Genomic DNA, 23,694 nt, shown 5'->3' on the forward strand with positions numbered 1-23,694 from the left:
CAAAATGTACAGTGAATAAATGAGGAGGAAATATTTAAAATTAAACAGCGAAAACAACCATGCCCTCTGCACCTAGCACTACTGCTGCGAGTTTGTCTTCAGAGTCCCCCTTTGCTGCACAACAAAGTAAATTGGGGATTAATTTAAAACAACCCTTGGCTAACCATGGCTTGTAGGGAAGCCTGATGTATGTGAACTACGGGGAATGAAATAAAATGCCTTTTCCCTCCTTCTTTCTTCCCTCCACCCCCTCGCCTCTAATCAAGTCTAATCTCGAGCGAAAAGAGATCGTAGCAGAAGCCGAGCCAGGGACAACAGAGATTAGAGAGAGACTACAAGTCATTTGTGCTGTGCATGACAGATAAACTGTCAGATTAATCAACGAAAAATGAAATGTTACAAAGGCAGATGAAAATGTCATTTTTTTCCTGAGCAGAGCGAACGTGAAACGGAGGTTACTCACACAACAGGCCGCTGAGCGAGTGCACATCAGCAAGAGCCCCTTTCACCCGACGCCAAAAAGACATCCAGCACCACAATTAGCTCAAAATTAGCTCCCATTTGCATCTAGTTCCAAACATCAAGAGAAGCAGGGATAGGGCAATGTTTATGTAACGCCAGAGGAATGTGTCTCCCAAACACGTTTTGGCAAGAGGAGCTGGTGTAGATTACAATGTTCTCCTCTGATCATTTCTCTCCATCTCTCCTGTTAAGATCACAAGGTAACATCACAAAGACAGCAGCTGTGCCTCATGGGCTTATGGGCGCTGCGTGCGTGCGTGTGTGTGAGTGTGTATGTGTATGTGCGTATATGCATCTGCCAAACACACACACACACACACACACACACACAGACACACACACAGAAACACACACACCACATTCCAGGGACGTTCTGGGACTCCACGGCACATCATAAAACAACAACCTTCTGACAATGCACATCACAGCCCCCTTCCCTGCCTCTCTATTGTCAGCCATGCACCGCACTTCCCTGTGATTTGTTTCCATTATATTTCACCCTTTACATTTATCAAAGGCGCTAGGGAAATGATTCGCAGATGTAGCTACACTCAACTTCCTCCATGTTTTAACTCAGGTGGTGGCGCCTCTCACGTGGCTCCACTATCATCCTAAAATGATGGAGAGACTTTTTTTCTTTTTTTTTTTGGTGCTGGTCTACACGTCTCTGTACTGCTGTGCCTTGTAAAACACAGGCACGCAAGTTTGCTTGACGCAGCTTTGGGCAGAAAAGACATGTTTTTCTCAAATAAATCATACATGTCTTGACACTTCAAGTGCTGGGATGCCTCCATGGAGATGTGTTGTGTGACGCTTCTCTGGCGATACCTATGAATCATTACATCACAGTGAATTATAAAGGAAGCGCACAGAGAGATGAAGAGCTACACTTGTTTTGATGCTAGACATCTACCCGCTGATGCTAGCAGTACATCTAGAGATGCTACTGATATGCGGATGTTTGATGAGGCATCTTTCACTGTCAGACACTTAAGCTGTGTGTAACTGCGGAGTGAATGTTAAGTTCATCCAGACTTTTCAATCCTGCACAAAGCCAAATATGGACTGTCAGGGTTATCAGACTCAACTGAACAAGCCTGACTAACCCAAAATCAAAACGGCTGCTGCTGCTTGAGGGAGAAAGGAAATCACAATCGTAGTTCAGTACGAAACAGACAGCCATTTTCCACAAACTGAAACAAGTGATCCTCTACATACCTCCTAGATAAAAAGGTTCCATGTGTGTGTTCCCCCCAATATCATTTAATTTGTGCAGAACACATCTCACAAACCTGATCCAGCTCTGCCCATATGCACAGACACAACTTGTAACTGTGTAACAGTTCTCCCCTCCCGTTCACAAAGTTGCCACCTTCTTTCAAGGCACAAAGCAAGAAAAAAAAAACATAACAAAAAGCCCTACCTAACACAAAGATCCTTTCCTTAGAACAGAAAGTGGCTCTGTCCTTCCCCCTCACCACTCTTTCTCTCTCCCTCTTTCTCTCTCTCTTTCTTTATTTCTCTCTCTCTCTCTCTCTCTCTCTCTCTCTCTCTCTCTCTCAACAATGAGGCCACAGATCTCCCTGCCTAGAAACCGTTCCAGCTCCTGTTAGAACAAAGAAATGGCAAACAGCGTTTCTACCTCTGTTTTTTAATTAAGACTGTCCCTGCCCTCTCCCAGTTCTCCGTGGAGACAGTGTCTGTGAAGTGATTAAAAAGAATGTGATCTGATCAGGAGGGGGGCCGAGTGTGTGTGTGTGTGTGTGCGTGTGTGTGTGGGGGGGGTTATAATAGGAAAGGAATGCTAGGTTTGCCGGAGTGTTAAGTTCTTGGGAAAGAGGGCACAGAGAGACTTCTTTTGCCTTTTGTTTTTCTGCCCCCCCCCCCCCCCCCAGTCTTCCCCCACATCACCCCTTCCATCTGCCTTTCAGGAGCTTGCACCGGTGGATAGCAGCCTTTCTCAAAGCTGGGGGATTTCACTTGCTTTTAAAATTCCTCCCTCTCTCTCTCTCTCTCGATCTCTCTCTCGTTTCTCTCTCTCTCTCTCTCTCTCGCTCTATCTTTTGTTGTCTTCCTTTCTGTCCCTTTAAGAAGCCAAACGCAGGTTCAAAAGTTAAAAGCACACTTCTGTGTGGCCAGCGTGTTTTGCTGCGCTGACACGTTATAAAAAGTGAAAACGGGGAAGAAATAAATAAAAACATCCTTGAATTATATGAGCTTACGGAAAGGTCAGTCCTGTCTCAGCTCGGGCTTTTTTCACCCACCTCCCCCCACCCCCCCCACACCAAATCCTCTATCAAAATGTCATAGCGCGTTAGGCAAAGACAAAGGAGACTCACTGTGTGGAAGCTACACATATATCTAATCCTGACAATGCCATGAATAGGCCTTCACAAGTGTAATTATACTTGTTTATTTGTTGCCACGCTGAAAGAACTGATGAAGAATCCATCAAAGAGGTATTATCCAAACATCAAGCGCTTCTCTGCCCTTCCAAGGACACAGGGGACCTTAATTCTTTCTTGTTTAAGTCCAAAAGAAAGGGGATCGCAAAGGAGAGGAGGAGGAGGTGGAGGAGGAGGAGGAGGAGGAGGAGGAGGAGGAGGAAAAAACGAAGGTTTGCGTGACCATTTTTTATTTTTTTTTGGTTTTTGTTCTCACAAAGACTGGCTCCGACCTTGTTTGTGCCCAGAGGTGTAACAGTAGAAGTTGTAGAAATCCCCTGTGCCACAGAGACGACTGAGGCCCCTCATTTTCAACTGATACCATATCATTACTGTCGGGCGTGGCACCCCCACTTCAGCCAAAAAGAAGTCCATTTAGGAGTCGGGAATCTTGTCGAACAAATTACCTATCCACAAAATGTCTCTCCGAGAATGAAAATCAAAAGGCATCGTCCATGTAAGTGTGTGTAATCTCCCAGAGAAAAGCCCCCAAAAGAGGGTGATACCAGTTCTGGGTGCCTGCCTTACCATCTAACAAAATAGCCTATGGCCCTGTCTTCTCAATGGCAGATCAGAAAAGTACCAAGAATAACACGGCTCTAAAAACTCCACATGAGAAATGACTATGACTTATGGTTTATAGTAATATTATTGGGATGAGGCCATTTAAATATAACTAAAGGCAAACTCTGTTAACTGTAAGGGGAAAAAATTAATGAGCACTGGATTTAGCCTGGTTTCATGTGACTGGCTCTGCTGTTAAAGACTTCTAACAGGGGGGACCCATATCAAAGGAAATATAATCTACATAGCTAATGTCTTTTCTCAATTCAAAGCAGAGTTACAGGAAAAAAAGAAAAGCAAGAAGAAAAAGGGAAAAAGCCACAATTTTTCTTTTGCTGGCAATCTGGAAGCACTCTGGAGTTAATTATGGCTGATTGGAAATGAACCGCACAAACAAAGGCCAGTCTATGTCCAGACAATTATACAGCATTAACCAGCTTAAAGCTTCCCGCTGGTGTGTGCGGGATCCTTCTAGTGTGGGTCTCCTCTACCTTCCCAGCACGAGCAGGAACGCTCCTGCGCCCAGGACTAATGAAGAGCAGCCTCGAAAGAATGTGTGACGACCTCCCCTGACACGACGAAAGAAGAAAAAAGAGAATGAGAGAGAGAGAGAGAGAGAGAGAGAAACGTTCAGCCCCAGTCACCACAAAGGAGAAGAAGGTAATTAAGTTTGAAAGTAAAGGCCCTTGCAACAAACAATGACGCTGTGTCTTTCTGTGAGGCAGCTAGGAGAGAAGTGGTGGAGGGGGGGTGGGTTGAGGGAGGGGGCAGAAAAATCATTAACATTCACTAGAAGGGTGGAAAAGGCATAGGGTTAAAGGGGAGAGCTTGGTGGCTAAGAGTTGTCCTTCCCCTTTAAGCAGGTCCTCTCTTTCTCTCTCGCATTCTCTCTTACTCTATCTCTCTCCCCTACACCCTGTGCTTCTGTCTTTTTATCTGTTTTTTTCTCTCCATCTCTTTTTCACCTCACATCTGGTTTCACATCTTCTGAGTCTTCTCCTCTGCTGTCTGCCTGTGTCCACGTCCACGTGATGGAAGAAAGATTCTCCCTCCCTCCCTCCATCCCTCCCTCCCTCTGGCCTCTCTCACACCCTCTATGTACCTTCCTCTCTCCCACCCTCTATATCCCCCTCTCTTTCTTTCTAGTAATGTTTCAACAGTGAGCTGTTTCCCCTAACAGGCAGCTTTGCTAAGTTAACTTCCACACTTTGCATTTTTTCCCCGTATCTCTCACAGGGAGAGGGCCAACAGTCCTGGTGTTTTTTTTTTCCTGTGTAAAATAATGAAACCGAGGCACATTTCCCTGCCCACCTGAGACACTGGGCACACTCTTGGCACTGTGTGTTTTGCTAAGAGAAATAACCCAGATGCAAATGAGGGCTTCATCCCTCCTCTCAACCTTCCCTGGATCCCCCACTGAGTATTTTAGCTTAATTAGCAAAGCAGATATGTTATTGCCACACAATAGGAGAATGTAACAGTGTCTCATTCACACACACACACACACACACATACACACACACACACACACATACACACACACACACACACATATAGACACACACTCACACATACAAGACACACAGGGACATTTCAGAGGAACTGCTGACTACAATTAGTGTCGCCTCCTCTCCTGGTTGGTGTGTCTGTCGTGGGCTCCTCCCATCAGCTCCACTTTCAGCTCCACTGACACATCTGATGTCTCCCTCTTCTGTATAAGTATCCCTTTATGAATATGTATATATATATATATATATATATATATATATGTGTGTGTGTGTGTGTGTGTGTGTGTGTGTGTGTGTGTGTGTGTGTGTGTGTGTGTTTGTATGTGTTTTTCCATGCTGACCAAGGAAGCAGAGAATCTAATTGCAGCTTTGGCAGCCTCATGTTCAGTAATCGCGCTCTCTTTGTCTAGCCCATGCAAAGCAGGATTAGAGTTAAAATGATGACTGGCTTAATCCTTTGATTTCCCCTTGCTAAATAAATATTAATCTACTGGTCAATCATGCTCTTGTAAGGTACAATATATACAATATGAAAGCGCTTACCAGTTACATAAATCGCAGTTTGCTCTGCATCTGTTTCAAAGTCAGAGAGGCCGCGGCCCCTCCCTAAGTTATAAAAAAAAGGATTTATGAAGTGAAATTAATAATCCCCCTAAACATTAATCCTCATAATCTAGGATGTTGTTGTTTGACAGAGAGATGCACTCAATTAATCATGATTTGAATTAATAAATCAGGCAGTTTTGGTTGTTTGCGGTGATAGTGCCTCTAGGAGGTTGCTATAGGTTGGGGATAGCCAATGATCGCCTAGGGAAGTTCACCAGTTCACAACACACACACTGAACTCGGCAGTGGAGACAGTACAAACAGATCCGCACTAGAGTGGGCAAACAGTGACCAGACACACACACACACACAGAGAGAGAGAGAGAGAGAGAGAGAGAAGAGGGTCTGAATGAACAGACACATGCGCGCGCACACACACACACACACACACACACACACACACACACACACACACACACACACACATAAAAGCAAGCATATACACACATCCACACGCACAAGCACACATGAGCAAACATGCACTCACGCATTCACACACACACACACACACATCAGGGTTAGTGAACACATGCGTACATGCACACAGTCACACACACACACACACACAAATATATCCCACACAGACCCGCAGGGCACTATCGGGGAGGCTCATGTACTGCACATGATCAGCTCTCCATAAATAAAGCCAGAGGCCTGTGATGTGGAGGTGGATGGAGCCGTGGACACAGAGACGTGTGCCAATGCCTGCCTGCCTGCCACTCTGCTACATGTTCAGCGCATAACGGCATCTATAGGTACATATAGTTTAAAAATGTACATAACATTTAGTATTTACATAGTTTAAGTATTTATAGATTGTTTATCTGGGTATTAAGTATTATGTATATAGCAGACATTTTTGTCTAAAGCGACAAAAAACATGTGACATAAAACATATAAAAAAAGAGTGATAACATGTGTGCATCTAACCGCATATATCAGCATTTAATAATATTTAACGCTATTTAACAATGCAGTGACCAGGATTTCCCTTCTGCTTATATCAGAACAGGTGGTGCGCGCCTGGCCGTCGTGTCTATAGTGCCGGAGTGGTACGTGCCGTACTAAAAGCCAGTGTTTAGTTCCTCACCTATAATGCCGGAGTGGTACGTGCCGTCCCAAAAGCCAGTCTTCACATGGAGCCCTACTCAGAGGTATGTGTTTTTAAAGATGTGCGGGAGCCACCATGTCTAATTGTGGAGCCATTTTGTTAGTCACTCATGCTGACCTTTCCTCGTGCTGTCATTTTCCCAGCGCTCCTATAAAGCCTAAAGACTAGGCTCACATCGCCGCCTGTCCTCTAATTATCTTCATAAATATAATCACAGGGCGCAGGTACACTCTTATGCATTCCAATACTGTGTGGAGGAGCCAGTTCAGCATTCTTCCGAGATGTATTTCAGGTCAAATAAATAAATTAAAGTCTCAAAAAACAACAACCCTGTCAAAACAACTCTCACACTAACGAATTAATTCTTCTTCTAAATAGGCTTTTTGTATCAGGGGCTAATGTCCTTATATGGGTGAACTAAAGATCCAGCTCACAATCTCCTCATTTCTGGACCCAGGGAATTACTAATTAACTTAAGGTTGGGGACTCTATTTAATTACAGAGCTCCAACTGAAATGAACTTTAGACCAAAAAGCATTTGCTTTTTTAAACAAACTCATTTCTGACAGCTGTTGTGAGTTTACCCTCCTCTATGGCCGAAAAAAAAAAGCAACCAAAAAAAAAACATTTGTTTTCTTTGCCATCATGGGGTCATTACTTCGTTAAAAAAAGGGAAAGGCAGAGGCAAAAAAAGAGGGGGAGAGAAAAAAACACAAATTCATGTTTTAATTGGGTTTCACTCCAAACAAACAACTGTCAGCTGTAATTAGCATGGTTTCAGATTAGGGGCAAAATATTCCATTATCAAATAAACCGTATGTCATGTGAAACTATGAATCAAATTTACTCTCAAACATAAATTCCACAGTACTGGCATCCATAACTACCCATTAACGTCCTTACAGTTCAGACACAAAATGTGAAAGTAACATTTGAAAAATAACCATATTTTAATGAAAAGAGAGGCTCAATTCATTAATTTGCACCAACGGTTGGATTGAGAGAGATCCATGTCTGAGATGAAAGGGGGGCACTGCTCAGCAGAGTCTTTGGGTTTGGCAGCGAGCGGGCGAGCGAGCGAGCGAGAGAGAGAGAGCAATATTACAGGAATTACGGCTTATTTTCACAGATGCCATTGGAAAGCCCCGGCAAGCTGCATTTCCTCCACCACAAACATATTATCAGAGAGCGGAGAGGAGCTGAGAGCGGACGGCACGGAGCGCTTGGACTCCAGAGCCTCCAGTGTCGCTACTACACACTGGAGGGGATCCTAAGGTCAATGGTGACTCCAAACAAAACAAAAATACATCAAGCGTGGAACAAAAAAAGGTCATTAACGCAGAGCACACACAGGATGTCTCGAGACCTCGATGCAAACACTCAAAGGAAAAAATAATTTGTTTTTGCCATCAAACACAAACCACTAATGACTACAGACATAAAGTGAGGAGTCAGGAGTGTGTATGTGTGTGTGTGTCTGTGTGATCCACCTTAGCAGGAGACAGTGTGTTAATACTGAGGCTCAGATGGAAAATGTTGGATGTGCCCCCCCCCCCCCCTCGCCCCTCCAATTCTTTCTGAAAATGTACCGCACTGCATTAGTATGCATCTCCAGATCTTTTGTGAGCCCCTGATTTGATTTTATGTGGAATACCCCAAATGGATCTCAATTTTCCCTAATGGTTCCTTCATACTGTTTCAGAAAGAGAGAGAGAAAAAAAAATAGTTCTATTACACTTTTGAACTTTCAGCACTTTTTGAAAATTGTCTGTAAAAGTTTTCAGATGGAAGGACGACTGAGGTATTTAACTTTCCACAAAAGGGACAAGAAGGACTACTAAACATCGCCATAACTTACAGTCATATGGAAAAAAATACCTCTTTCTTTTACAACTGTTTAAAAAGGCCTTTCTTTCAAAAATACACAAAGTGGCCTTCCTCAGCATCCTGCACCACCTTAAGACGAGTCTGTTTAAGCAAATTCCAGCCAAACTACCCTGCAGTCTACCCCTACACCAAACCATTTACACATCATTAAACGTGATGACAAGATGACCTATTACGATCCTACCAGAAAGGTCTCTGTTCCTCCTTACCACTGGAAAGCCTAAACTTCTTTAAAGCAAATAATTAGAGATGATTCCTACGCCGAGGCCAGGCCAGACTGCGACAGGATATGAGGAGTCTAGTATTAACTAAATACCTCTCTAGGGACAGCTGGGGGAGTGCTCAACCTCCACCCCAACACAAACACAGGGCCCAACGGTGTGAGTGTGTGTGTGAGTGTGTCTGGAAAGCTCCTCTCTCTACACAAGTATGAGCACAAGATACACATCCACTCACACACACATGTCCAATACACACTCACACCCCCACACACACATATCCAATACACGCTCACATACACACAGACACAGACAGACAGTCAGGTGGAGTGGCTATATTAATATCCTCTTTTCATTACAGCCAAGGATAACTATGCGTTGCATATTCATGAGGCCAGCACTCATTTATCTGTATACTTAAGACACTACAGTCATACATATTTAATTAGCCCCGCAACCCTCTCATGATCTCTAATAATGGCTTGTTATCCAAAGCCAATTGGCTTTGAAAATGTGCACCACAATCCCACATGTCTGTATGCATATACATATATTATGAGATAAGACGCTGGGAGCCGCTGGGGCTCATGGGAGAAAATAGGACAGGCGTGCTGATGGCTGCCATTTTGGCCTGAATGTTTGCAACAGCATTCGGTGCAGGCAGGCAGGGTAATATCAGGAACGATTCAGTCGGAGAATCTTTGTTATCACTGGTTTGTAGAGGTTCAATGCATCTTTGATCCACATGAGAGCATGTGACTGCGTGTTATTAAGAACACTAGTGCTGTTATCGTTTTTTTCTAAAGTTGTATATGGTTCTATTATCAGCATGGCCTGGTCACCATACATATTTATCACAGACTAAACATACTGCCTGTTCCACCTTTATGCATTGCGTGACAAGCCTCATTAAATTCACAAAGGCGACCTGTACTGTGCTATTGCTTTGAGCCTGCTGAGATGCTTCTCCCAGTCAGAGAACAAAACAAATAAACAAACAAACACAAACACATTAGAGCAATGCACAATGCCTTTTGCATCTTCCAGACAGGCACGTGCTGGTGAGGATGTAGACGCATGACACAGTACATTCTTCAGTCTCTCTGCCCACTAAGGCTGTTCATAAATACCATTATAATACTTAAATTAGAAAAAAAAAATACGAAAAAAACAACAGCGCTTTTTCACATCCTCTAGGGCAGGTGCAAATGGAGCTCAAGTGATTTGAACTAGTCGAGATAAAGACTGAATGCACAAACAGTATTCTAGTACGCTGTGTCTAATTGCACAGAGTGCTGTTTGAGCAGGGAGCCCTGTATTGACTGTGTGCACATGTCTAAAAACAACACAGAGCTAGCTCTGGACCAGAGCGACTGGGCCGCACAGCAAAGTGCAGGTCCTCACAACTTGTGTTGTAACACCGGCACAGACATGACGACCTTCGACCCTGGATGCGGTGCATCTGTGTCTGTCTGCTTGCCGTCCGCGGTGAAGCTCGGCCGTGTTTGGATCTTTCAGAAATCGGTGGACACACTCAGCGACACAGGAGCAGGGAGCTGGACGCTGCCAGATTAAACGAACACAGCTGGGTTTACATAAGAAAGATGTCTTACTCACTCTCCCTACTTTAACCTGAATTCGGATCAGGGAGAGACACAGAGGAAGGGGCGGAGAGAGAGAGAGAGAGAGAGAGAGAGAGAGAGAGAGAGAGAGAGAGGGAGAGAGAGCAAGAGAGAGAGAGAGAGAGAGAGAGAGAGAGAGAAAGAGAGAGATGGAAAAACACAACAGAGCAGGAACCATTCGGATTTCAAGAGCAGCTCATAGAAGAAGGATTAGCATCCATGCTGCATCACGTCTGCCTTAGCGCATGCTTGTCCTTTCCAGGAAAATAGATGCACATGTGTAAATGCTGAATCCATTTCTTTCCATTTAAATATCCTGAGCAAAACGGCTCATGCAAAACAGGGTGAGCTTGAGAAAATGCGGGGTGGGGTGGGGTGGGGGGTCCCCCCGATTCCAATGAGACGTGGACTGACAGAGGGAGAAATGCAATCCTGCCTGGCCCAGGCCCAACAGCAACAAAAACATTTAGATAGCTCTGTTCAATAATGAAAGTTTTCAGTGAAGACAAAAATTACATTTCCTCTCGATAACAAGTCCTTCCCATAACAGCCCCCTCTCCCCTTAACAAATGTTAAAAAATGCTGCTGTCCTCATCATCGCTTCACATAAGGCATCAGTAACTCTATTAGTCTCTCCTTACGCCAAAAAGAGGGGAGTTTCTAAACGCATCCAAGCAAGGGGGGGGGGGCTGACCCTACAGAGGTGAAAGGGACACTCCACTGCATACAAGTTTCCTTTGGCAGCGAATTGAAAATCAACATCTGGTAAAGTATGTCAGAGCCCGCGCTCAGGCCAGCCAGACGATTGCCATGACCCGTCTTAACCGTACGACCCACTCCAAAACACGCACAAACGCACTAAACGATCCTTCGAGGAGCATCTTTCTTTCCTTTTTTTCTCAAGGGTTAAAAAGAGTGACAGTGTCATGTTTTAAAAATCAACATAGAGCTTACCTCCTTTTCACTACAGGAACTATTAAGTTGCTCTCATCACAGGGGAGAAAGGAGAGAGAAAACCTGCTTTGTCCAAAAGCAGCACTTCTCCCAGCCACGGTCTCTCTTTTCCATAAAACAAAAATTAGCATTTGAAAAAAAGCCTAGTTATGATGCACAAAAGGTCAGTGAAAGAGGACCCTGACCCTAGTGGAAAACAACAAAAAAACATGGGGACGTTTCTTTTGTCACCGCCTGTGTTCACCACGAGATCATTTCCATACAGCCGACAGAGACAGAGAGAGAGACAGAAAGAGAGAGAGAGAGAGAGAGAGAGAGAGATAGAGAGAGAGTAATTGTAGTGATGCTGCTCTATGCTACACTTCCCCCAGTGGCACTAGAAGCTCACGTCACGTCACAACGATCCGCTCATCATCTCCACATCTTCAAACAGGAACAAACAGTGAGGACGAAAGGAACTAAATGAAAAAAAAAAAAAACAAGTAAAAGTAAAAAACAAGTTGCATTATCTCCAGGCCAGGCTGTTCTCCCTGTCATTTCTGTACATCTATCCAAAAGACCGGATTTAACGAGTACACAGCCCTGTCAACACGGTGCGATTAATAGACTTACAGGTCTGGATTTCCCCCATTGTGGCACTTCTCCCCACAGAAGACACAGCTCCATTAGAACAATGCATCTAATATCGTCTGCGTCAGACGCTCTCAAACATTTATTTCTTACTGTGCGCAAAAGCTAAAAGGAACCCATATTTACCAGTCGCCGTCTCTCTCATTACCATACATATTACTTCACGTGACGACAAAATCTGCAGGCATCTGGGGAGGCTCCAGAAATATGAGCCTCGTGCTTGTTGTCTCAAGTCCTCGACAAACACATCTTTAAGGACAGCCAGGACCCCGGGAATAAAGGGAAGACGGAAGAGGCAGCATTTTCATCTTCCTTTCATCTTAGCCACCCAGTCGACCATTCAACGGCCCATTCAGGGGCGGCTGTGCATTATGCAAAGCAATGCTAATCCTTTTCCGATGCTTTCACACTCATAGAAACCCCTTCCATTCCTTCCTCCGCAAAGCAATTATATCAGTTTACATTTCTGTCAAAAAAAAAAAAAACACCAAAAAAAACCTAGATTAATGCGGAGGAACCAGTGTCTCATCAAGTGGCCCCTCGTCTTCAGTGACCGGAGAAAACTGGAGATTATTTAAGATAGTCTGTGTGAGTTTGTGTATGTATGTGTGTGTGTGTGTGTGTTGTGTTTTCTCTTATTCTGAGTTTTTTTTTTTTTTTTAAATGGATTGGCTTTAAGTATGTGATTTAATTAGCCTAAGGGAAGAGAACAGCGCTTTAGTTGCTGTGGAAACTCCTCTCCGCACTGACCTTCTCTTGTGCCAGGGCCTAAGTAGAGTGGGTCTGATCTATTAATCAGAAACAAATTATGAAAGAATGCTGCTGGGGCTGCTTGGTAACGTCCTTCCTCATCCCGGCCACGAGCCATTGTCTTCCACGTGCGCAACACCAAGCCACCAGCACCACCGAAGAGAGACTAACGAAAAAGACAGTGGATTTGCATATGCAAATTTCCACACAAGGGGGGAAGCGTGTGTAAACAAGTGTCATTGTGAGGTGGATTAAGCTCACAGCCTTTTCTTTCTTTTTTTTAGGGGGTGGTGAGAGGGGTGGGGGTGGGGGGGGTCATGGGGGGGTGGCATTAGTCAGCACAATTAACCAAGTCTCCATGGAGACTAATGAAATTTTGCTATGGTACGACTTTAAATTAGATAGCTGGTGATGCCTTTCCACAATCCAGCCTCCAAATCCATTATTTGCCCAGGAACAATGAGCCGTTTGTGACCAGCTGATCTTGGCCAGCTGAACAAACCTCAGAGTCGACAATTTGCATATGTTAATATAATTAATCGCTAATTACATGAAACATGTACATGTTCTCACTGCGCTTTCCCCAGGCGCTCTGAGGATTGAACCTCGTCCAAGTGTTTAACCCTTCAGACAGCCTCTAAGCAGCAGAGGCTCTGCGTGTTATGGTACAGCCTCGGGGCCAACACAAAAAGCCCCCCACTTAATACATTAAGCCAGCTCCCTGACTTCTCAGCTTTCCACCCCCCCCCCCTTCACACACACACACGCTACACTCCCCCCCACCCCCCCCCCCCCCCCTTAGAGCTGTGGACCAGGGCATGTTCTGTTGCGTCCTAACTGGACCAAATTCAATTGGGCCGCCGACAACAAAAGCCCCATAGTTCTTCGGGCAACAATGTGATAATTTTGCTATCTATGGTCATTGTGGGGAGGAGAGGCGTAAGGGGAAGAGAAGAGAAAAACAATTGGGAGCCTATAGGGAAGTCAGAAAATCACACTTAAATCATTAAGCTGATCAGCCAAGGATTGTCATTTGTTTTCGTGGATCAATAGTGGTTTCAATAAAACTATTTTTTTTTATGTAGATATGTAACATAGCACTTTTACATACAGCAATCTGACATTTGCTTCCTCTGAGACAAAAAAGTGCCGGATAGAAAAAAAAATATATAATTGTACCCCTGCAATGCCCCAGCTTTTGAAAGCGCAATAGACAGGAATCTTCAAAGAAATCAAAAAGCCATGGCCAGATTAAAGAGGCCTTTGTCCTCCTCCATGTTGCGTTTCTTTTAGCCGGCTAAATTAAGCGAGTCTGTTCAAAGCGCGGCGACGACGAGCCAAATGGGAAAAAAATTCTATCACATATGAAATTCATACAGCTGTGCGGGAACACGGACCAGATGGTACAGGAGGAACAGAAAACAAACACCTAATGACAGACAGAGGAGCCTCAGAAAGAGAGCGGCCGACAGTGTCAGCTCTTAAGAAAACAGAAAATAAAGCTAACCCCATGACATCGGAAACTGAATGGGATAATGAATTCCCACAGAGCCAAGTGCAGCACAATGAAATACTGTACAATACTGTGCGTTTTTGTCTTTTGAGAGATGTTCCTTTTTTCATGACTACAGGCAATATAATTTTGCTTTCTGACCTGAAAGATTTCAAGCAAACACGCGTCTATGGCACTGAGTGTATGCAGTTTATCAATGAATGCATAACATATGCCGTGCGTGTGCATTTGCATGTGCATGTGCGTGTGCCATTGCTGGTGTGTGTGTGTGTGTGTGGTTTGTGTGTGTGCGTGAAAGAGAGAGAGAGGGAGAGAGAGAGTATGAAAGAGAAAGACAGGGTTTGTATGCGTGTGTGTATCTGTATGCATCTGTGTCGGCCAGAGAGAGACAGAGAGAGAGAAAGAGAGAGAGAGAAAGAGAGAGTGAGTGAGAGAGAGCGTCTACGTGTGTGTGCCAATGCCACAGTGTACGGACATATTCATTGTAATAACAATCAATACTCGGATAACCGCATTTTTAAAACTATTCTGCTCAGCACAAAATCATCCTTCAGCGTTCCTGCACCCTAAATGGTACGTTTGCGTGTCACACTACTATGACAGTCATCTGCGATGCACTGCCAAGGGGAGTCTCAGAGACCAGCATTAAAGTGCCGCGACAGGCTTGAAGTGAGCCTTTCTGCAGTAAAGGATTTTAAATCAGCCTCTTCTATTGGACCTGAGACTTATTGAGGTAGAAACCATAAAAAATGAAGAGGGGAAATTTAATCCCTGAAATATTGATTTGCACATTAATATCATATAGGCAGAGGGCAATTTGGCCTCATGGAAATGACACATTGTCGAGTCTTTGGAGAAGCCTGAGCCCGAGTCTTTTTTGCAGAACAGGACTGAATCTCCTGGGCCATTAGGTGCTTCCCTGCCTGGCTTTACAATATCCCATGCAGCCTACAATTAATCTGTACTGTTTTTATCCATCACAAAATAAACACACAGGTTAGGAGACACCAAGGCGCTTACTACACACACACACACACACACACATACACATCCCAGCTTCCCACCAAAACAAGGCATGCCGAGAAAGCACAATACCTTTACAACAAAAGTCACAGACACAATTAGATGTAGTTCCGAGCAATGGGATTGTGAATAAATGCATCCTCAATTATTTTGAGAATATCAATGTTCTGATTCATATCCAGCAAAATATCTCACACTATTTGCAGTTGAGATATAAGCCATTGTCCACATCTACCAATACATCTAAGGGCAATGTTAGCGTACCATCAAGCACAGAGTTCAAATATGCACACCAACACCAAGATAAAGGTAAGACAACTTTAATCTTTGCACTGAATAAGCACAACAAGCTCTCTGTCAATAAAACAGCTAGGTTATTATTATTCAATACACCATGTAATAGCAAAGGTTGTGGTAGTTATAATAATAATAACAATAATAATAATAATAATAATAATAATAATAATAATGATAATAAATAGGATTTCAACAATTAAAGACAAAACACTAAAAAATATAGTCCCTTAAATCCACTTTTAGAATAAAATCCAAGTCTCGGGAGGGGGGGAATCATTTTCCAAACGTGCAAAAATAACCAATAGTACATCTGCATCTATTACCATACTATAACACGAAATAAAACGTATTTTAATGCCTGTCTTAATTTCTATTAAATAAACAAAACAAAGAAATATTTAATCCGTAAAACAGGACAAGAAGAGACCCACGAAAATCCTCCAAAATAAGCCATCTCGCCAGTTTATGATACGTAGACCGGAGCCCTTATACACACCGCTACATACCGGGGTTTGTGTTGTGCTCCCTTCCTGCCTTGTTTTTTTCTGGGCTCTCAATGCCAGCGATCGATGCCCTTGTCACTGTCGCGTTCCAATCGGAGCCGAGACTCAGCATCAAACTAACCATCAACCAAAAAGCCAAGACACCCTACGTTCCCTTTTTCTCTCCATGGCCAATGTTAGGGTTATAGCTCACAAAAACAATTACATGTAGAAGTTTATGAATCCATGGCATCACTCGACCATCCGCAAGGACAATTCATTGAATGGGGAACATGATACGAAAAAGGAAAATAACGAGAAAAATGGAACTTACGGCAAGAAGACTGAAGTAAAATTGGAAGTAGTATAGCTGAACACATGAAAACGTCGTGTTTTTATAAGTCCATTTTCAATGCCAGACACTTAGGATTCCCGGAGTTGTCTCGGTGGGACCTGCCTGATGTTAGAGTTGTATCCCTCCTATCGGTCTCTTTTCTCGGCGACACAGACATCCACGCCGCGGTAAAGGGAAACTCCTTAGCACGCAGCAGGTAATAGCATATGTATACAGAGTGATATTTTGGATGTAGATGGCTTTATATGAAAGGATTCTTAACTACAGACTACCAGTGAAACCGATTGCTCCGTGTTCACATGCCTGAAGCCTCAGCACGCCGCGACACTGTTTCGCCAAAGTGTTATTAGGGTAGCCTGCGTGCTCCGAATGTTGCCTGTTTCGAGCGACATTGTTTTAAAAGATTACGCCTCATAGCTCGACCGAGATGCCAACAATGGACTGCACGGCCAGATCAAAGAAATTCTGTACCAGCAAGCTAATAGCTGTACAAAAGCCGAGTCCAACTCTTGACCGAAAAGGAAGAAAACCGACACGAACGTGAAATCGGACCTCTCTACTTCAAGATTAATAATTAACAATACGCTATCTTTCTAACTCAGACCATATATTGAGATATCATAACTCGAAATAGGAAAAGATCATAAAAAGGAGCGTAAATAAACTTTGAAAATAGAATCTGTCTACGATTGTGCTGTCACTCTATCGTCTACTACTGTACTGACAGTTTGTTCTTAATAGTACGGCGATACCGGTTTAAAACAACCCGAAATTATTTTAAAGGTAGACAAATGCCGAGAAAGTCTCACAACTGCTGTAATCTGAGAAGGGGATGTCAAAGATTCTGCGGAATCAACAAAGAAAGATAATCAATACGCGACCTAAATTTAACACCAACTACTCAATAAAAGTTAAAGCAGAAAAAAACTTACTTTCTTCCCCCGCAGATCTCTCCGCTTCTTCTCCGCTATATCGTTTGTAAAGAAAACCACATCCAGTATATGCGAAAGTGTAACAGAATAAAAAAAGAAAAATAATCCTCCAACTTTATTGGAAAAAAAATAAAAATGCGAATGGCGAGAGAATGGAGAAGCGATCCTTTGGGTCCGGGCGTTTTGAGAGTGTCGACGGTTGCCTGGCTGTTAAGGTTGTGAAGGGGTTGGGGAAAGAAGGAAAGGAAATGAAAATCCGATATGTCTTTATTCTGCTAATTATTATCGTTTTAGCCCTGTTTAAAAAAATGGCTGATTAAGTTGAGTGCGCATGTCTTTGTGTGTCTATTCCCGATATGCACTCTGGGAATGAGAGAGAGAGAGAGGGGGAGTGAGCAAGGGAGGGAGGGAGAGAGAGAGAGAGCAAGAGAGAGAGGCGTAATTAGCGAGGTGATCAACAGTCTCCACATTGCAAATGACGCGCTGTTTCAACTTGGAGAGCCGAAGGGCAGTGCGGGCCAGATATACAAAAATGATCTAATAGAGAAGGAAAATCTTTTGGTTGGCTATGCGAAATTGATGAACGTCATTCTGAGCAACGCATGCATGACTATTTCCTGACTTTTAAACAGAAGTCATCTTTTTGACTCAAGATGAAAATAACAAATAGATACTGTGCTCGAGGTTGCGTATGTGAGTGAGGATGTAAGCTCGCGTGCAATAGGCTGCGGGTCTCTCTATGAGTGACAACATATTTACTTACATTCTTTCGTTAGTTTCATTAGCGCCTTTAAATAAAAAAAATGCAGTGTTACACCAAATATTATCATATTTATTTCGACCAGCATCTGTTTCCGCTTCTGCTCGCCTGTTAAAGCGCATGGATGCAACCCTACTGGATAAACTGTAGTGGTTGACATCAGTGAATCTGTAGGCTACCTTACTAACAAACTTGGTTTGTTTTAAAACAACCAATCTTTATGACATTTTTTGGGGTAATGCGACAACTTATATATACATATATATATATTGCATTTCATATCTGATTTTAAATTACGCTGACACAGACTCCAAAAGAAAAGCTAAAGGAAACTCAGTAAAGTAATAAAGGGATACGTTGTGATATGCAAGCATGTAATAACACCAGTTTAAAACACCGAATAACATCCCAGTGAAATGTAACCGCATTTGTTGAAATATATTTTCTTTTGTTTGTCATTCACAATCTGTACCATTAGAGGATATAGCCTAACTGGATACTCCCTATTCCTCTTATAGTATACCTTGAACGAATATTTGGTCTATTCATTGCGGTAGATTGTAGCTTCATATAATATAAAGATTATAGAGAAGAACTTGTGTTTTTCGGTAGCTATGCTGTTTATGTACTTCTGAGAATGAATGAACATGTCCAGGCCTCATCACCACTGGAAATAGTATGGCCTTTGGTGAAAGAGAGGGAGATTCAGCTATGTGGCAATATTTTTATATCATGCACAAAATTATAGTGATACAGTATAGGACAATTCTGCCTTAAAGTTGCATTTTGTAGCACGATTTCTTCCTCTAGTCTTACTCTTTTAGTCAACTAATGGTCGCCATCGAGAGAAGACCCTACAAGATGTTAATCGGGGAGAAAATCAAGAGATCGCCTCTCCTTTATGAAAAAATCGAAGGAGGTGAATTGAGTGAGCTAGCTTTCCGGATCTCACGATAAGGATGCTAGCTAGCTGGACTGGGGTTGTACCGAGGCAAAGTCCTTCAGTCCGGTTTTAGGATTGGTATGTCACGGATTCTCTCGGTCTTTGGCTCGGCGAGAGATGGTCAGCGGAGGCGTTACTTTTTCACCCCGATTCATGGATGCTGGTCCTCCGGGGAATCCGACGGACAGCCCCATGTGAGCTCTCATTAGGACAAGGAAACAGACGAGAACGGGAGCCCGGTGTGAGAGTGACAGAAAACGCAAGGAGAGCCCCACTACAGACCTCTTTTAATGAAAACTAAATACGTCGGAGTAAAGGTTATTTTAATGTTTGCAAATGTTGACGAGTGCATTTAACCAGTGTGCTGCGTGCGGAGGACTTTGAAACTATTGATTTCAAAGAGATCTCGTCTTTTGAAAGTATATTTGCGCATGCTGACTGATTTAATTGTTACATAATGGAGAGTTTCTGATAGACTTCTTTACTACGCTTTGAATTGCTAAAAATGGACAACGTAAGAATTTAAAACTGATAACGTTTGTGTGCTTCTGTCTCCACCCTCCTTTCCCTGCTTGCTGCTGCTGCTGCTTCCCCTAGCTGTTTACCAAAAGACCATGTTAACTAATATAATACTACGCTCAATTTGAATATGTTTGCATCCTCAATTAGATACAGATGAATATCTCTATATTATGTGTGTGAATATGTATTTTTCCTTGTACACCGAGTCCGTTAAAACACTGTTTGTGAAATGGGGTCATACCTGATCATTCATTTCCACTGACAACCCATTATCAGTGATCTGGTAGAAACTACATTTTACTATTCCTACATAAATACATATCTCGAATGGTTTGGTCACAACGTTATTGTTGCATAAGTAATTGTATTTCATACCAAATTAAACTGTGTTTAGTAGTATATTAATGATACCTTGTTTACATCACGTGTATTTTTATAAACAACATCTCTCACCAACAAAACACACAGGGCCAAGTCGATATGGTTTGCATACCCTGTAGTTCAGCGGTATTTTAAAACAGATCTTTCTCATTTTTGTTCTACTTGATGAAGTTACATGTGCATAAGTGTGTCCCTCCTTTGGGATAAAGGGTTTGGGGAAAACGCCTGGCGCCCTCTGGGGTTTGAGAGGTCATGTTCCGACAGAGTGCGACCCTCTCCCTACCACAAAAACCGGTCAAAATACTGTATGAACACAACAACTAAGCAGCCCGTGAAAAGAAAGCCTTGCAAATTCTAAAACTTTATGAGACAAACACGTAAACAAGAGGCCCAGTGTATATAGCTGAGGCTCTCACCAGCAGCAAAAATATCACAGGTAAAATCTAAAATAAATTTCAATAGGCTGTGAAACATCATACAATATTAAGAAAATTGAAATTGAAATCAAATCGGCATCCACCTTCAGTTTAAGTGAAGGAAGCTGTAAGGAGACTGGTCAATATTCACAATATTTTAATAAACACAGAGCGAACCTATAATCAGATTCTAGAGAAAAGTTGTATTGCCCATGATTGCATGATTCGCGCAATATTATCATTTCTTGCATTTTTATTCGCCAGCTTGTAATAGATTAAATGTAAAATACCTGTTTCTAAACATCAAAACAAAGGTACAAATTGCTTGTAAATACCATCTTTTATAAAGAACTGCAAGACGACTACTTGTCCCTGATTAGTGTTCTCCGTAACAAACAGACACAGAAGACATCGATAAATTCACAATTTGATTCAAATATTGAAATTGCTAATGTTATGTTTCCGAAGCGCAATTAAAATCCCAGCAGAAATTGAAATAAAACATGAACTACCTTTGGTATAACAGAGTATCCCGTATTCTTCTTTCTTCTCTCGGATGCTCCTCTTATGGCATATGGAAACTCTTGTCAAAATGCCTAGATTTGGCACATTGTCATTGAATAGAAAGGAGCGCGCTGATGCCGGTACAGAAAATGGGAAAGAAGTTAGGGATAGGGTGCTGCCTCCCCCGATGCGGACTTATCTAACTTTAATTTGATATTCCACAATCATTCCGAGATGGCATATAATTGTACGGGTTTTAATGAGGAGCTAATTATTGCTGTTTTACAATATTTTACGATCTTACAAATTAGAACAGTTTTATGCAGTCCTTTTTTCGTCAGTAGGCTTTTTAAACCTTTTTGCCTTCTTGTTTAGTGATGGAGCAAAGGTGACAAACGATTATTTGTTTGGTAATGTTACTCAAAACACTGGGAATTTGCGAACGCTATGCCAAAATCATTTCTAACGTAAAATCGACATCCATAAACGCTTGTTTGTAAAACAGTGGACCTTAAATCAATGTATTGGGACATTTCAATCGATTATATAAACGAAAATCCATACGCGACATGAAACCAGTATCAGCTTTGCCTTTCTCTTCCTTTGAAGGAACCAGGGGAAAAGGCTAGTCCGTGGTTTGAAATAAAGCGTATCAGAGTAGTTGACGATCAAGTTACATATTTTGTAGCCTAAGTGCTACCACATGCAAAATGATAGAGAGTCCTCTGAATGACAATTATAAAAGTGCTTAATCAAAACAAGCAAGAGACATACTTTAAAGAGGACAAGAGTAATTGTATCCACGTTATTTTAACGTCAGATTGCAGTAGGCTATCACATCAAACCGCAATGAAGAGCTTCAGGTCATTAATAAACTATGCATAACCAAATATGAGCTCATAACGTCATGAATTGCACATTGTGTTCAAGTTCAAGGTCTGGGGTCTGTACAGGCATTGGTTGTACTGGTCCAGAGGTTAAGACTTTTAGAAAAGTCGGTTAAAAATCAACGCATGTCAGTCAAATATATTTAAATCCATCACAGCCCCTGCATGTCGAAGCCAGTGGCGAGGGAGGCGGCTGTGCGCACGCCGTGCCACTCTGTGTATTTGATAAAGAAAATCAATGCAAGTGACTGTAAAGTATTTAGCAAGACGTTTGTGGGAATGGTTTGTTGAAAAGTGACTTCAGCTGGCCAGTCGATCTAATCAGGAAATGTACACTAAACTACACCCGTGCACACGCTTTTGTTGGTGTAGCTCCTGCCACTGAGTCTGCTCACCCCCCCGCGCGCCCTCCTCCTTGGCCCTTGCACTAGGCTGTGCGGATCTTTTCATTGTTGATCCCTCTTTAATAGACAAACGCTCAGAACAAGCCTCTCCGTCCAGCCCACTGAGTTTCCGGTTTCTGGTGTGTCTGTTTAGCTCCGATCTTAATTAAAGAAAACGGTGGATTTTTGTATGCATCTTTCTCGCCAAGTGTCCAAAGGTAGTGGGAAAGGCATTGTTTTTTTTAATGCACCTGCCTTATTTGGTAAGACACATACTAATATTACTGGAGTATGGGGTATCCTATTCTTAAATATGTAATGCTATTAAAGCCACAATTACCCATGCTAACGTCACTGCCATAATTAACAATAAATGGAATAAATTGAATTAAATTAACCAATTATCACAATTTACATAATATACATGACATGAATAAATTAATTAACCACTTAATTAGGAGTTATCAGTAAAACTTCACCTGTTAAATAGCTTCAACAGTTGTAGCTTTAGTGGGGATTACACACTGAACTTGAATCTAATAATTTGGCCTACAATTTACATTTGCGCAGCTGTTACATATATTGATGATTTGTTTATTCAAAACAAAAAGGTTTCCTGAAATATCTCCTTACACATTTGAGCAAAGAGATACAATTATCCACATTATGCAGTAATCTATCAGTTTTATCCACATTATGCAGTAATCTATGAGTTTGTGGCCTCAGCTGACTCAAATCAACTGCTAATATAAACGGAGGGAGTGTGGCAGTTCTTCTCTGGGGGCCTAGGTGGTACCCCTCCCGCCTCTTGCACTCAATGGTCCATCCTGCCTGGTAAATAAGGCGTCTACAAGCGGTCAGCGTCGGCCAAAGGAAGAAGTCAATTCCATGGCAACTTGACAGATAAGGCAAATCCATCCGTCCGTCCAGATGAAATCGGAATCAAAGAAGCCAAGCCAAGGCATCGCAGCCAGTGGTGCAGCCCTGTCACTGTCCATTATGCATATAGCAGACGGAGAAGCTCACTGATTTTACCAAATAAGAAAATCCAACCTATGGTGTGTATGTGCGTGTGTATTTTCAGAATTATAAAGCCTTGTATTGCAGTAAACAGGTGTGATTTAAAAAAAAAAAATTGACAGGCAGAAACTATTGCTATTATTTAAGTATGCTTGAGTGTGAAAAAGACTGACAGTTTTTATTTATTGAAGTCAAATATTTAGCTGACAAAATGTTAGGTTGTTACATTTTGTAACGAAAATGTAGTTTTCAGACTGGGATACGTGCACAAATTCCCCCTCAATCGTAAAATTTGACTTTTTCTATAACATCCATATCACAATCTCAATTAAAGGCAGCGCGTGATACGAATCCCATACACTTTTTTATCAAATTCAGCGAGTTGCTCCTCACGATCCTCTAGCTGTCTGTTCGGCGTTTGCACTACAAAAACCGCTGGTGTTCATACACAGTCCTGGCT

General features: G+C 42.5%; 1 protein-coding gene across 1 annotated transcript in view; it reads right to left on the reverse strand.

The window, feature by feature from the left end:
* zfhx4 (zinc finger homeobox 4) overlaps positions 1–21,489 on the reverse strand; it is an 86,229-nt gene extending 64,740 nt beyond the window's left edge. The window contains exon 1 of the mRNA XM_031584418.2: positions 20,953–21,489. The gene's annotated coding sequence lies outside the window, so the exon portion shown is untranslated. The remainder of the gene's footprint in view (positions 1–20,952) is intronic.
* Between the last annotated feature and the right edge of the window lie 2,205 nt (positions 21,490–23,694).

Source organism: Clupea harengus, chromosome 17 (genome assembly GCF_900700415.2).
Source record: "Clupea harengus chromosome 17, Ch_v2.0.2, whole genome shotgun sequence".
Taxonomy (NCBI): domain Eukaryota; kingdom Metazoa; phylum Chordata; class Actinopteri; order Clupeiformes; family Clupeidae; genus Clupea; species Clupea harengus.